Source organism: Schistocerca gregaria, chromosome 5 (genome assembly GCF_023897955.1).
Source record: "Schistocerca gregaria isolate iqSchGreg1 chromosome 5, iqSchGreg1.2, whole genome shotgun sequence".
NCBI lineage: Eukaryota > Metazoa > Arthropoda > Insecta > Orthoptera > Acrididae > Schistocerca > Schistocerca gregaria.
In genome coordinates, this window is record NC_064924.1 from 129,746,498 (window position 1) to 129,763,503 (window position 17,006).

Sequence of the window (17,006 nt, forward strand, 5' to 3'; positions counted from 1 at the left end):
ACGAGCATGTGAGAACTTTGGCAGGGAAGGCGAATGCTCGACTTCGGTTTATTGGCAGCATTATAGGAAAGGAGACCGCATACAGGACGCTGGTGCGACCTGTTCTTGACTACTTCTCGAGTCAGGTCCGATTGCAAGAAGACATCGAGGCACTTCAGAAGCGGGCTGCTAGATTTGTTACCGGTAGGCGCGAACAACACCTAAGTTTACGGAGATGCTTCGAGAACTGAAATGGGAATCCCTGCAGGCAAGCTGCGATTGTTTTCGAGAAACACTATTGAGAAAATTTAAAGAACCGTCAATTGAAGCTGAGTGGCGAACGATTCTACTGCCGCTAACATACAGTGCGCGTAAGAACAATGAAGGTAAGATACGAGAAATTAGGGCTCTTATAGAGGCCTCACTCTTCGTGCGAGTGGAGCAGGAGGGGAAATGACAAGTAGCTATCCAGGTACACTCTGCCACGCACCATACCGTTATTTCAGCAGTATCGATGTAGATGAACCCACATTCCAGAGCGAATCAGGGGCATAGTCATTTCTCACGAGATGAGCAAGACATTAAGCGTGGGGAAGAAGGTGTTCACAGCGGCATCGAAAATCGTTTTTATCACGTGACATTCGAAAGTGGGATTCGAATGGGGTGAAATGACCCGTCATCCGTACGTATGCGAGATGATAATGTGAACGTACCTCGACAGACAGCAGGCCTGCTTGCCTTCTCGTGTTTGTGAGCCTTGCTGACGACATTACTCCACGCGCAACACCCACTGGCATTAGTACTGCTTTACACGAGCGACTTTATTGTACAGATGGCGGGCGTGCTGCACATATATGCCGACAACAATGGCGCGAATAGGTCGCTCACGTCAGTGATCCATCGATTGTGCCGAGAGCAGAGTTCTAAAACCCAGAGTGAGCTGAAGAATGTGCATGCACAGGAACGGGGGCGATGGTGTCGTCTCTTCATATCGCAAACTAAGCAACTCCCTTTTTTTACGACCAAAACCGTCTAGATCGCTTAATGAAATTTCTTTATTTATTACACTGGCATCATCCGTCAAAAAACTTAGAACTAGCAAAACAAGGGTTCACTGTCAGTATTAAAAAACCGTGCCTAATCGTGGCGTCAAATAACACACTGATAGCTGACACCACCAACTCCTCACCCTCTCATCTTCTGTTCATGAATTCTGTCCTGTTACTTCTACGTTTTCGTAACACACAACGAACGCTGCACGAGGGCTTGCCTATTTTGAGGGCTTGACTATTTTGCCTACGAGTGTTCTGACGCAGGTGAGACCTTACATCTGATATCGATAAAGTAATGTAGCTTTTGCACTACCTACAGGAAGAAGAAGTCTACAACGTGCATACACAGACGAAAACAGTTTTTTTTAATGCACATAGGTTACACAGTCAAAAAGTCAGCTCTGTTGATGGGGAAAAATGGTTTTTGATTTTTTTCCTTCTTGACACTGAGAAAGAAAGCAAAACATAGAGGTAGTGCTTTGTAAGTATTGCTATGTTTGCATGTATGTATTTTCTCGGGCAAAGTTTCTGAAATGTTTGGACGAGACCTTTTGCGGTACCTTTTCTATTGTTTCAGTTTTCAACAGTGTTCAACATTTCTCGTAAAACGACATGGACTACGAATTACGCTTTGGTCATTAATAAAGCCTACTATCATTGCTAGTTTCTTCATAAAAGTTGCTTTGTTCCGACCTTTTATTAGGAGAGTCCCTCACTGACTCCACTGTCATGGTTCAGGAGCCAAACTGCACAGCAAATACCTCTCACAGCACGACACAATAGGAGAAAAAAAAAAAAAAAGACTGCTCCTGACAGGCAAAACTCGGTAAAGGAATAATACGTCACGGTCGCTGCCTTAGACTCACTTGCTGTGAGCAGTTGATTGAAAAGTAAAGTAGTCAGTGCAAAGCAAAAGAGTTTGTTTACTCAGGCGACTACTGGCAACAGCGCTCCTGGCGTACTGCTCCTGTACTAAGACTCCCTTGCGAAGAGTGGTCGTTTTTGTTTGGACGCCAAAATTGCGTCCTGTCTTCTGTCGAAGTGAGGCTGTGAGCAGCCGTCCTGGTTATAAAAAGTTGAAAAGTTATCGACAAAGTTCTGTCGTAAGTCCTCCACACTGTTCAAAACTCAAAGAACAGGAATAATGTTATCCAAACTTGACGAACATTTTAATAAATGAAAAGCAGCAGTTTGCTTTTTTTCTACAATGTTACTTTTATTCTTAACCGGTTTTCGGCTTACAAGGCCATCTTCAGACATTTACTCTTATTATAATGTTCTACCAAGAACTGACGGAAGATTCTGTTAACATGACGAACATTTATTTTCTCGAGAAAATACATACAAACACACAAAACAATGTTCGGAAGGCAGTGGATAGCGCCTTTTTACTTTATCCTTTGTGTCTTGTTTTCTTTTTATATGCCATATAACATCCGAAACTATTTTTCTCCTTCAAAATAGCTGAACTTCTTCACTACTGTCACAATTTTTCTTCAATATGTTTACCTACATATGTCCTTATATACCCTCAGAGCAAGCTTTTTCTTATCAGCGATGTTTGAAACCAATTTTTTCAGATTTTTGTTTGTTTTGTAGGAAAAATGTCAAACCCTCGTGCAGCCTTCGCAAATTGTCACGAAAACAAAGTAAACAATAAGGAAAGGAAGAGAGAAACTCCATCAGTATCACACGAGAGAACTCGGAGATAGATTGTTAACTTGAGATGGTACCAGAGGACACCACCAGAACCGTTTTCGCGCATCCGCAGTCTTGACCATACTCAGGATTTTAGAAATCAACACTCGGCACAAGCGACAGATTACTGACGACACCGACCCAAGAGCGGCGTAGCGATTAATTGACAGGCATGGGGAGTAGTGGATTGTGACTAGAAAAACTTTCGCGCAAAATTGACTTTTTGGGGTTTAATGACGAAAAACACGGCGGCGTTAGCACACTCGATGGGACCGCGTCGGTGAAACCAGGGAGGCCCGCGTCAGCAGCGCGAGCGCGTGGCTCCCGGTCCCCGGCTGCCCACGTGGGGTCTGCAACAGCTGAGGCTCACCTGGCGCCCTCTTGCGCTGCAGGGAAACGACGCGCGGCTGCGGCTGCTGCTGCGGGTGGTGGTGGCGCGCCAGTGATCGCGGCAGAGGCAGCGGCAGCATGCTGGCGCCAGCGCTCGCATCGCAGGCAGCACTGACTGGCGGGCCGGCCGCCCGCCGCGCAGAGCCGCAGACGCACCCGGCCGCGCCGCTGCCCTCTGGCGGCCGAGGGCGCAACCAGCGGCCAGCTTTCCCTGGCCAGAAGCGGGCAGCCGGGCCCGCTCCGTGTTCCGCTTCGCAAGTAGACCGCCCGCGGAATGCCGTGCCAGCCTCACATTCCTTCTGGCGGCAGCCTTTTGCTGGTGTAGCGACAAAACCGCGCTGTAACTGGTCCCCGGTATCCTGGATACTGGAGTGTGACGTCCGAACTACCTCCCCCCGTCTCCCCCCACAAGGGGCGTAATTAAAGTCATCGGGGCTCAGGCAACGGGCAGGTCATGGGCCCAACCCGCACCTGCCAAAGAGCATCTCCGTAAAATCGCTGAAACGCTCCTTCGAAAGTGCCTCGGAGCTGCCGTGGCGTCGTGTGACGTCACACAGGCTAGAATCCACGCACCCGTGCAGACGTGACGTGTGCTGACACGACGCCGCCGATTTAATCGGAAACGTTTACTGCCGGATCCGGATTAATTCTTCCCGCTGATACACTATCAAAAGTCCAAATTAGGTCGCCAACCTCACTTTCCCAACGGCCTTGCGCAGTCGCAACTCCCGTTCCCATCAGGACAAAGAAGTTAAGCGCTGTCGGGCTTGGCTAGCACTTGGATCGGTGACCGTTCGGGTATTCAGTCAGCCCTGATGCGACCAATTGAGGAGCTAATTGGCTGACAAGTAGCGGCTCCTGTCACCATAACTGACGTACGGCGATGTGCTGAGCATATGCCCCACCATATCTGCATCCAGTTGAAGCCTGTCGGCTCAGGAAGACAAGGCGGTCGGTCGGTACCATTGGACCATCCGATGCCTATTCGGACGGATAACCTCTCCTTGATATACAAGTCAGGGTTAAACCTCTCAGTTCTCCAACGTCAATATTCAACAGCAATTTAGGCCGCAGTCCAAGGCGCCATGTCACGGATTGAGCGGCCCCTCCCGCCGGAGGTTCGAGTCCTCCCTTGGGCATGGGTGTGTGTGTTGTTCTTACCACACATTTGAACACACACACACAACAGCAATTTAGCTATGCAGTTACTTTCAGAAAGATTTCAACATCCGACCACTCGGCTGGAACACGTATACCGCTTGCAATTCCTATACCCACAGCTCATACCAATTGCCACCGATTAACTCCAAGTAATAAAACGGGCATGCAGTTATATGTCAATTAAACTAAAAACCTCACAAGCTGAGACTACTCTAATTTCCAAGGAAGCCAAATGAATTTGTTTGTTTCAATTTAACCTGGCCAAGTTCGTTCCGTTAAGTGGAACGCCAGCGTCGAGTTATTCGCGATGTAATGCAAGGACTCTACCTACCGGGCATTTAAAAACAACGCTCGTCTAAAAAATCGATAAATGCCTACGCAAAATTCCCCGGATCACGAAAATTCATTTTCGGTTCCAGTAGACGTCAGGTATGAGCTACTGTCTTCAAAAACTCGGTTTAGAACACTACCGCTGCTCCAGAGAACACACGGCACAACCTGCACCCTCGAGGGTTGTTAGCAGTCTCCGCCATTTCGGAGATCCCAAACCACTCCAGTGTATTAATTAACATTTATGCCTTCCAGTCAATCACGAACAGGGCCTGCGGTAGGTTTCGAAAAAGACCGACCGTCGTGGGAAACCACAAACCTGCAGGCTTGCCATGTCGGCTCCGGTCACAACCCATTTAGGAGGATTAAGGACAGACCGGTTGGTGACGCCTACCCTGCAAACACCACCTGCCCTCGGGTACTGGTTCAGGCGGACACGGGTGAATCCACGAAGTTATTCGTTACAAGCTATCCTCCGTGTGGTGCGGCACAGGGTTTTAAAACGGCCTGGCGAAACGCGTCGTTGAAAAATAAAAAACTAAAATTGCTACTGTAAAAATCGTCACTATACTCTACCTATGTATTTTTTACAAACTCATTTCTTATTGTCACCATTTCTAAATACAGTTTTTGTAAACTTTGGCTCATTTCTAACCTTTGGCTGAAGAGCAGTTTTTGTCTGCTGCCATATCGCCCCCGTTGTGGAGAACTGAAATAACAATTAAAAAAAAAAACAGTTTAGACAGTCAGTTGTTCCTGACGAGGATAATGGAGGTAATCGTCGAAAGCTCGAGGTTTCACCCTGAAATGACGTGGCACCAAGTCCGAGAATGTTTTATAAAACAGTGCCGTCGCGAACGATTTCATTCATGTTAAGTAATGAGGTTAAGAAAGCAGTAAAGAACGATTTTTTACTTTATCTTTTTCATTCTTAAGTCCCAAAATAATATCGAAAACTACGTTTTCGTTCAATAAATCTGACTGTTTTCTCTCTTCTGAAAACATGTCATCACGGTAAATGATGACAGCCAAAACAGTTGTAGTATAAAGATTTATTAAAATTCTTGACCACGGTTTCGGTATATATAAATATACCTTCATCAGAAGTACAATACCTAAAATTACACCATGCAATGGAGATTAATAAAACAATTGTGCCAAAGGCGTCGTAATTTTAGATATTTTACTTCTGATGAAGGTATACATACCGAAAGCGGGGTGAAGAATTTTAATAAATCTTTATCCTGCAACTGTTTTGGCTGTCATCATTTACCGTGAAGAATTTCAACAGTTGCTGTTTCAGCCATGTTTAAAATCTTGAAAACATTTCAATTACAAAACGTTTACCTATGTACATTATTGTTTACGTACAGTGTAGGCCTTTTCTTCGCCAAGGAATTACGCGCAGTTTGCAGTATACTCAGGATTTTAGAACTGCACACTCACTGGCGTCGCTGACCCAGCGTTACGTGCGCTCGCCTCCTGCTCTACATGCAAGCGCGTTACGGCCGCCCTCCATGCGTAATCGTCCGTGTAAAACGCGGCCCGCAATCGTAAAGAGCATGTTCTCCGGTGTTCCGGCACACACTTTCAGTTTCGCTTTCCTGATTGTGTAAACGGAGTCAGCCCGAAAAAAATTTAATGCGACACTAGAGAGAAGAACGAAAACCTGCTCTATAGAAATCAGTTTGGTAAGCAGAGAGCGCGCGAAACGCGGCTACGTCTCTTCGTCCGTGACGTCCAGGGCGCTGCAGTCAACGGCGCCCATGTTGACGGCGCGTCCCTTCACTTCCGAAAGCGATTCGACACCGTTTCGCACAGACGCTTTATCAACGTTTTACTAGCTTAACGTGCATCGGACTGGATTTGCGACTGCATTTACCACGCCCATGCAGATACAACTCAACACGTCGGAGAGGAAGAGGAAGTCCTTTCTGCCAGCCAGCTGGTTCACATGATCTGTCAGCACTCGGTTTCTTCTGACAAGGGATCCTCCCCCTCGCACCCCCCTCAGATTTAGTTACAAGTTGGCACAGTGGATAGGCCTTGAAAAACTGAACACAGATCAATCGAGAAAACAGGAAGAAGTTGTGTGGAACTATGAAAAAAATAAGTAAAATATACAAACTGAGTAGTCCATGCGAAAGATAAGCAACAACAAAGATAATCTGAACTTGGAGCGCCGTGGTCCCGTGGTTAGCGAGAGCAGCTGCGGAACGAGAAGTTCTTGCTTCAAGTCTTCCCTCTAGTGAAAAGTTTAATGCCGTCACCTGTGTCGTATAGAATGTATCAGACGTGTTTTCCTGTGGAGGAATCGGTTGACCGATGACCTTGCGATCAAATGTTTTCGGTTTCCATTGGAGAGGCACGTCCTTTCGGCTACTAATCGCACGGTTTTGCGATACTGTCGCAAAACACAGACACTAAACTTATTACAGTGAACAGAGACGTCAATCAACGAACGGACAGATCATAACTTTGAGAAAATAAAAAAAGTAAAAATTTCACGCGAAGGAAGACTTGAACCAAGGACCTCTTGTTCCGCGGCTGCTCGCGCTAACCACGGGACCACGGCGCTCCTGAGCTCACATTATCCTTCATGTTGCCTATATTGCGCATTGACTGCTCAGTTTGTATATTTTTCTTATTTTTTTCATACTTTCACACAACATCTTCCTGTTTTCTCGATTGATCGTGTTCAGTTTTTCAAGGCCTATCCACTGTGACAACTTATAACTAAATCTGAGGCGGGTGCGGTGGAGAGGTTCCCTTGTGAGGTGAAACATCACGTCGAGAGATCCCGTTGCCTGAGACATCGTATGAATAGCTCTGAGGTCATAATTTTGTGTTACGGTGTCACTTTTAAAGGGAGGTTTACTATATTTTGGTCCAAAAAATCGATTTCTTTAAAACTGCATTTTTGGATCCATAAAAGTGTTTAGAATCCACCCCTGAAACGGTTTTTACGAATACGGAACGGAAATGTTTGTTATTCGCGGTTGAACAGAAAAATGCACCTGCCTGAAATCGGCCTTTTTCAAGCACCAGCGTTTTTCTTTCGGAGGACGAGTTGCTCTACCGGCCAAGCATTTGCATTCTGTTGCGAAGACTGTGGAGATTGCGACTTTCCTGGCAGTGAGCATCTTCAACGAAGGTTATTCAGTAATTCTGAAGACCATGAGAACGATGAACGTCACCCTGGGACATTATTCAACGCAGTTCGCCAAGCATTCGGACGACCACCGGATTCAAGCAACCGAAAACCGTGTCACCGGCCGTACGAGAGGCTCTGGAGCAGCGCAGGATGGCCCAGATCGAGCAGAACGCCCTGTATGAGGAAGAGGAAGGACTAGTTTATGGACCCGGAATAGCAGATTGAACGTACATTGTATAATATTGCATTTATATGTAGTCATAATTTCAAACGCGTTTTTCTCGAAATGACGTTTTTATATCGCACGGTATGGTAATTTCACATCTAGTGAACCGATTGGCATGATTCTTTGTTTCCGACGATTCTAACTAAATTGTCTAGGAGTTGTACCACTTTTATTCCGATCCATCAACTATAAATATTTTTACTTGGCCGACGAAGTCGAAAAATCGATGCAAAAACCCTATTTTTCTCAAATGGCAGCCATTTTGTTTCCTAGAGTCCAAATAACTTAAGCGAGGTACAACTGCTAAAGAATACTTCGGTAACGTCATCTCAATTTTGATTTCAGACCAGCCGGCTGACCTGTGACATACCACGCGTGGAGGTCTACATCGAAATTTTGTTTCGTTCCGACGGCACTGCCGGCCGATGTGGCCGAGCGGTTCTAAGCGCTTCAGTCTGGAACATCGCGACCGCTACGGTTCGAATCCTGCCTCGAACATCGATGTGTGTGATGTCCTTGGGATAGTTAGGTTTAAATAGTTAAAAGTTCTAGGGGGCTGATGACCACAGAAGTTAAGTCCCATAGTGCTCAGAGCCATTTGAACCATTTTCGTCCGCAGTTGAGACTTCATTTTGATGCACGATCGCATCGAAAAAAATGGCTCTGAGCACTATGGGACTTAACTTCTGAGGTCATCAGTCCCCTAGAACTTAGAACTACTTAAACCTAACTAACCTAAGGACATCGCACACATCCATGCCCGAGGCAGGATTCGAACCTGCGACCGTAGCGGTCGCGCGGTTCCAGACTGTAGCTGCTAGAACCGCTCGGTCACTCTGGCCGGCGATCGCATCGAACAGCGCTGGTGGAGGAGATCTTGGAACAAGAGGATATTCGGCGAATGAACTGGCCTGCCCATTCAGCACCCCCCCCCCCCCCCCCCTTGAGGGGTATATTGCGGTACCTCCGATGGATCAACCGTGTAGGTGGACAAATGGAACGCCGAACCATCTCAACTCTTTGCCAACCTGGTGGTCAGCTTAGGAGCACGTTGGAGAGCATGCTTTGCCCTCTGTGGTATTCACACACCCTATCGAAAACCATGTCACGGCTTTGTAATGTCCAGGAAACAATCAGTAATAGCGCTGACTTCAGTGTATTTACTGTCTTTGAACACTTTGAACATAAGTATCAGTACTATACTGTAGCAGTTCTGTCTACGGATGGTCCGAGGTTGATCGTGTTAAGTTACTCACTGCTGACACATCATGTGAAAGTGTCGTAAGTTTTTCGCAGCAGTGTAAGTACTGCAATTTCGTGGCGGGAGGCAACTCGCGCACTCGCTGGAGCGGAGAGGATCGATCTGTGCACGCTTTCGCAGCACCTGCAGCTGCAGCTGTGAGTGGCAGCGGGCGGCCAAGAAAGCGAAACCGCGGCCCTGGAGGCTGCGGCGCAGCCCGGCCGCTGGCTCCGCCAGTGAGTGCCTGGAGACTGCTGAGCGCCGGCCGGCGCGCCCTTCACCCCGGGGCCGCCTCTGCCCTGCTCTCTCTGCCTTCGCCGGGCACTCTGAATCTCTTCTGCAGCGCTCCCAGGGAAGGATGGAGGAATGGCGGAGACACGAGAGTAGAGGACCAAGAGAAGGTGTGCTGATGTACGAAGACGTACGGGGATGTGTGAAGTCTTGTGCGGGAATATGAAGACTCACGGAGATATACGGCGACATGTAAGGATGCGTATAGACATTTGGAGATGTGTGGAGACGTGTGGTATCGTGTCGAGATGTGTGACGGTCTGTGTAGATGTGCGATGATGTGTGGAGATGTGTAGTGAAGTGAGGAAATGTGCGCAGACTTGCCGAGGCGTGTGAAGAAGCACGGAGGTGTGTGAAGATCTTCGCACATGTATGGGTACCTGTGGGGATGTGTGGAGAGTTGTGGAGAGTCGTGGTGATGTAAGGAGATGTCTATAGACTTTTGTAGGTGAGTGAAGACATGGGCAGATGGTCTGTGTATACGTGCGATGATGTGTGGAGACATTTTGTGCAGTGCAGAGATGTGTGCAGACTTGTCGAGGCGTGTGAAGAAGCACGGAGGTGTGTGAAGATCTTCGCACATGTATGGGTACCTGTGGGGATGTGTGGAGAGTTGTGGGGATATGTCGAGTGTTGTGGAAATGTGTGGAGGTGTGTGAAGCTGTGTGGGGGCATGTGAAGATGCATGGTAAATAGAGATGTGACGTGACACATGGAGATCTGTAATGGTGTATGTGGGTGTGTGGAATTGTGCAGAGATGTGCGGACAGTTGTGGAGAGTCGTGGTGATGTAAGGAGATGTCTATAGACTTTTGTAGGTGAGTGAAGACATGGGCAGATGGTCTGTGTATACGTGCGATGATGTGTGGAGACATTTTGTGCAGTGCGGAGATGTGTGCAGACTTATCGAGGCGTGTGAAGAAGCACGGCGGTGTGTGAAGATCTTCGCACATGTATGGGTACCTGTAGGGATGTGTGGAAAGTTGTGGGGATATGTCGAGTGTTGTGGAAATGTGTGGAGGTGTGTGAAGCTGTGTGGAGGCATGTGAAGATGCATGGTAAATAAAGATGTGACGTGACACATGGAGATCTGTAATGGTGTATGGGGGTGTGTGGAAGTGTGCAGAGATGTGTGGACAGTGGTGGAGAGTCGTGGTGATGTAAGGAGATGTCTATAGACTTTTGTAGGTGAGTGAAGATATGGGCAGATGGTCTGTGTATACGTGCGATGATGTGTGGAGACATTTTGTGCAGTGCAGAGATGTGTGCAGACTTGTCGAGGCGCGTGAAGAATCACGGCGGTGTGTGAAGATCTTTGCACATGTATGGGTGCCTGTGGGGATGTGTGGAGAGTTGTGGGGATATGTCGAGTGTTGTGGAAATGTGTGGAGGTGTGTGAAGCTGTGTGGAGGCATGTGAAGATGCATGGTAAATAGAGATGTGACGTGACACTTGGAGATCTGTAATGGTGTATGGGGGTGTGTGGAATTGTCCAGAGATGTGTGGACAGTAGTGGAGAGTCGTGGTGATGTAAGGAGATGTCTATAGACTTTTGTAGGTGAGTGAAGACATGGGCAGATGGTCTGTGTATACGTGCGATGATGTGTGGAGACATTTTGTGCAGTGCGGAGATGTGTGCAGACTTATCGAGGCGTGTGAAGAAGCACGGCGGTGTGTGAAGATCTTTGCACATGTATGGGTACCTGTAGGGATTTGTGGATAGTTGTGGGGATATGTCGAGTGTTGTGGAAATGTGTGGAGGTGTGTGAAGCTGTGTGGAGGCATGAGAAGATGCGTGGTAAATAGAGATGTGTGGTGGCACATGGAGATCTGTAATGGTGTATGGGGCTGTGTGGAGTTGTGCAGAGATGTGTGGACAGTCGTCAAGATGTGTATAGATTTGTGTAGGTGTGTGAAGATGTGTTCAGATGTGCCAGTCAGCAGCTAGTATCCCATGTCAATTAGTTCATTCATTCAGTCAGTCATGGTTGTCCTGTCTAGATGTACAGTCACTATCTTATTCACTCCAGTATTAGTCAGTTATCTGTGTTAGTACAAATTACCACTAGTGGACTCTTGTTAGGATGCTTACAGACTAGCTTTACTGAACTGTGTTTTAATTCCAAATACAAATAATTCATTGCAAGCAAGCAGATAATCTGGTGTGTTTACTAACAATACATCCGAATGAAAATTAAACTCTTATCTGTCATATGCAGTCATTTAACAACTGCTTAAATCATTCAATAATCATCAGAAACAAATTATACCGAAGAAGAAAATTTACGAGATTTGTGCAACAAGAAACAGATTGCTAATGTACACAATGTTGTTGGCAAAACGATTGAGGCTTGGATATGTTCCACTAAACGTATTGCTCCATTTTTCACCAGTTTAAGAGCGTAGTAAGTTCCTCTACCACTGCACTTTCTGTGCTGTGACATCTCCACAGCTGACCCCTTTTTCAATTGTTTATGTACGGTGATATTTACAAAGAGGGTCTTGGTATCATTTAAGTAAAGTAACTTTAATTCAAAACGTTATATCCTCGTAGTAGATTCCTCTGCGCTGGCTTTTCTTCTCTTGAAAACACTTAAACTTCTTAATTTTTAGTTCTTATGGTTTCTCTATTTCAGATATGTTATTTACCAATATTCATTTTTATAGGTATGTTTGAGTTTGCTGATCCATTCTTCCTTTTTTTGTTGTAGAAATATCGGAATATTCGTTTAGTTACTGTGTTTTTCTCCATCCTTTTTATACGTACAAAGATAGTGACATTTTTTTCTCAAATTGCAACTGAAAGTTGTATTTATTTCCCATAGTAATCTGTTTTCGTTTACAGAATTTTTCAAAGAATTTTCCTTTCCTTCTTTAGTATTCTCTTCGTTTATTATTCTCTGGTTAAAACAGAACATTCTGTTGGATATAGCGCTTGCAGTCTTTTTACAGTGGTGTATTGATGATATTTGCACTTATGTAGGTTGATTTTTTATAGCGTATGTCCTCCACGAGCTGTTCAGCAACCTCAATCGTTTGAGATCCCGTACGATTTGCTTCTTTATGTAATCCATTGATCTGGATAATTTACAAAAAATGGCTCTGAGAACTATGGGACTTAACTTCTGAGGTCAACAGTCCCGTAGAGCTTAGAACTACTTAAACCTAACGAACCTAAGTACATGACACACACGCATGCCCGAGGCAGAATTCGAACCTGCGACCTTAGCGGTCGCACAATTCCAGACTGTAGCGCCTAGAACCGCTCGGCCACTCCGGCCGGCGATAATTTAGAGATCGTGGCTTACGGAACAATATACAGAGCTATTCGTCGTACGAGGCACATAGCCAGTGAGCAGACGGACCACACGTCTTCTTATAAGGAATGATAAAGCAGTTCTTAAATGTCTGATAAGATTTATTTTAGTTAGCGATTTTAAAATACGACCGCAGACATATGAAGAATGTAAAATCCCCATTTTAGTGGGTAATTATGAGTTTGATGGTATCTCAAAGAGTAGTGATTTTACAAACTTGTTTGTAAACGTTTTTTTGTAGAAAATAATTATCAGTTCTTGTTTAGAAATGTAGAAGCTTTTCCTTTCTTCCTAATAGTGGAGAAATATTGTTCATATGCTTTAAAGTAACTTGCTCAGTAATGTCTGAAAAAATGCTTTTGTAATTTTTGGTGGGTAAATAGCCTAAGTGTTGAAGGCTATACAGTATAACTGTTGAAGACGAAATATTTTATTCACGATGAGGATCAGAAGAAAGGAAGAAAAAACTTTGTTTGCGTCTAGCAGTGTCGGAACAGAGGTGGAGCGCCGTAGCACAGCAAACGGCTCGCGATGTACAGGTGTCAAATACGGCGAGTTTTGTCTGGATTTTAACCGCAACATATGAATGAAACTCCGCAGCGTTAAAATCTGCACAGGGCCTCAACCTTGAAACGTTCGCTCTGCAGCCGAATTACGTAATCACGGCTGAAATCGCCCGCGCCTTATGCTACCCGCTGCACCCTCCACGGCCACTCCGGACAACAGCTGAACCCAACTTGAACGGCTGCACGACTGTGGAAATGTTTCCGCAGCACCTTGACGTGGAAAGTTGTGGGTCGGCAATTTCATCTCTCTGACAGCCTGACGTCATCATAACGCAAGCCTACTAACGCAGAGCGAAGGCAGTGATAGGGAGGGGGGCGAGGGGGGGGGGGGGGGCGAAGGAGGAGGTGTTCCGTGCTGACTCGCGATACAAACGGACCAGACTCCGTGCTATGTCCCCGGACGCCGTTATATCCGGCGCATTTTCCCATCTAATCTTGTAGGCGTTCTGCAAAAACATCCAACCAAATGGGAAAAAATCCCGTTCATTTCAATGAAGAAAATTACACGAACAGAAAGCTACTGGGAATACAGATCCGAATTTGGGCACGAACTTTTGATGACTAAATTTGCTAGATCATTTAATAGCAAGAAGAAAAACGCAAAATATTTTAGAACACGTTCTACATAAAGGTATGTACTCTGCAAGCAACCATACGCAGTATGGCTGTGAGCATTGTATACCAGTGTTGGCCGCTTCCTGGCACATTCCATACGCGCTGGGGCCCAGGGATAAATAGCTGCCTGTCCCACCCAGTTGGGTATCTTTAAATGCGAACTTTTAGGGCCGGCCGCGGTGGCCGAACGGTTCTAGGCGCTCCAGTCCGGAATCGCGCTGCTGCTACGCTCGCAGGTTCGAATCCTGCCTCGGGCATGGATGTGTGTGATGTCCTTAGGTTAGTTAGGTTTAAGTAGTTCTAAGTCTAGGGGACTGATGACCTCCGATGTTAAGTCTCATAGCGCTTGGAGCTATTTTAACAACTTTTGGAACTTTTAGGTTAGGCCTCACCGCGACTGTTATGAATAACGACTGATATTCACGAGTAACTGCAACAATTCAAATTTATTATGTTATACTTTCTACTACGTGTTTCCACTACCTAGATTTCTTTCAATCAGTAAGGCACAGAAAATTCGTATGTACGACAAGGGAACATCTAGAACCGGCGGCTCAAGGATGCAACAGTTTTGTCTACATAAGTTATGATTTGCGTAACAAGGCATCAATCTTCGTGGATTCGTGCAGCCGCAGTTGTAAAAGGCCATCAACACAACAATCAAATGTGCTGCATACAATCATATGTCCAGTGGAAGAATGTTTTTAATAATTAACTAATATAAATAAATAATAAAATACAAGAAAATGTGCCATAACCATGTCAGAATACATAAGTTACATATGTGTAGTCTAGCTCGTATTATGTGTGGTACGACAAATAGCTGCAGCAATATTAACGATAAAAAGCAGAAAAGAGTTTGTCTTAAAACACAGTTACATTCACGAATTGAACCAATTGGGTTTTAAGACAAACTCTTTACTACTTTTTATCGTTAATATTGCGGCTGCTATTTGTCGTACCACACATGATACGACCTAGGCTACACATACATAACTTATGTATTCTGACATGGTTATGGCACATTTTCTTATATTTAAATTTATTTTATTATTATTTATATTAGTTAATTATTAAAAAAATATTCTTCCACTGGACATACGATTGTATGCAGTACATTTGATGTGTTGCATGGCCTATTACAACTGTGTTGTACGGATTTATGAATAATAGCGTGTACATATGTTCGTCTATTGTGCTATATTCGAGTAAAACAGTGAAAACTATTAACAACAGCATGACATAGGCAGAAGCATATTTGCCTTAATGTTACATATAGTTTTAATGATATACAATATGTCTTTTTGAGCCCCTTACATAGTTCACTTGATACCTGTCAATTGTTAACGTATGTTCTATATTTTTATGATAGTACATTTGTTCTACTCATTGAACAGGAGCCTGAAGATGGCATCAATGTAATGCCGAAACTGGTAGCACATAAGAAGTTCATAAAATAAATTTCTACAATAGATACGGCAGTTGGTAAATTATTGCATCAAGAAAAATGAAAACAGGGCACTAGGGAGATTCGAGCAAGGATCTGCCGCTTTGCAGTCCAACACTGTGACCACACGACTACCAAGCCATGGTTCTCGAATTCGCTTGACTTTTCACTTCCATTCGAACCGTTCACTGTTCGAATTTTGCTTCATTTTTTCACAATTCAGTACGCCTTCTTCCTGTGTTCAGTTTTTCACTCAGCCTTTTTACCAGTAAATCTGAGGGGGGGGACACACTTTCTCAGCTCTGCTGATTTTCTACATTGTTACTCCAATTACAATCCTAGGCCCCAGAGGCACGTTTGCTTGTGGTGGGGGAGGTAGTAAGAAACTGCCTCAGCCTCCCCCAGGGACAACGGCCTTGCCACAGTGGATACACCGGTTCCCGTCAGATCACCGAATTTAAGCGCTGTCGGGCGTGACCAGCACTTGGATGGGTGACCATCCAGGCCGCAATGTGCTGTTGCCATTTTTCGGGGTGCACTCAGCCTCGTGATGCCAACTGAGGAGCTACTCGACCGAATAGTAGCGGCTTCGGTCACAGAAAACCATCGAAACGACCGGGAGTGCGGTGTGCTGACCACACACCCCTCCTATCCGCACCCTCTACTGACAAGGGAATCTTCCCATCGGTCGCCCCTCAGATTTAGCTGTGAGTTGGCACAGTGGATAGGCCTTGAAAAACTGAACACAGATCAATCGAGAAAACAGGAAGAAGTTGTGTGCAACTATGAAAAAAATAAGCAAAATATACAAACTGAGTAGTCAATGCGCAATATAGGCAACATGAAGGATAATGTGAGCTCAGGAGCGCCGTGGTCTCGTGGTTAGCGCGAGCAGCTGCGGAACTACAGGTCCTTGGTTCAAGTCGTTCCTCGCCTGAAATTTTTACTTTCTTTATTTTCGCAAAGTAATGATCTGTCCGTTCGTTCATTGACGTCTCTGTTCACTGTAATAAGTTTAGTGTCTGTGTTTTGCGACCGCACCGCAAAACCGCGCGATTAGTAGACGAAAGGACGAGCCTCTCCAATGGAAACCGAAACCATTTGATCGCAAGGTCATAGGTCAACCGATTTCTCCACAGGAAAACACGTCTGATATATTCTATACGACACTGGTGACGGCAAGTGCGTCACATGACAGGAATATGTTGTCGACCCACCTAACTTGTACACTTGGCGAATGGGTAAAAAGATTCTTCTACCTTGCCCGATTAAGGTGGATGTGATAATCACTCCCAAAAAAGTCATGAAAACTTTGAAAAGATAAGAGTTTGTCACATAAACCGAAAATAAAAAAATTAAACTTTTCACTCGAGGGAAGACTTGAACCAAGGACTTCTCGTACCGCAGCTGCTCACGCTAACCACGCGACCACGGTGCTCCTGAGCTCAGATTATCCATGATGCTGCCTATCTTGCGCATGGACTACTCAGTTTGTATATTTTGCTTATTTTTTTCATTGTTCCACACAACTTCTTCCTGT

General features: G+C 45.4%; 1 protein-coding gene and 1 pseudogene across 2 annotated transcripts in view; one reads left to right on the forward strand and one right to left on the reverse strand.

Annotated features, from left to right (window-relative positions):
- LOC126271939 (uncharacterized) overlaps positions 1–17,006 on the reverse strand; it is an 891,928-nt gene that overhangs the window by 248,487 nt on the left and 626,435 nt on the right. The window lies entirely within an intron of this gene.
- LOC126274587 (5S ribosomal RNA) lies at positions 15,873–15,990 on the forward strand (annotated as a pseudogene).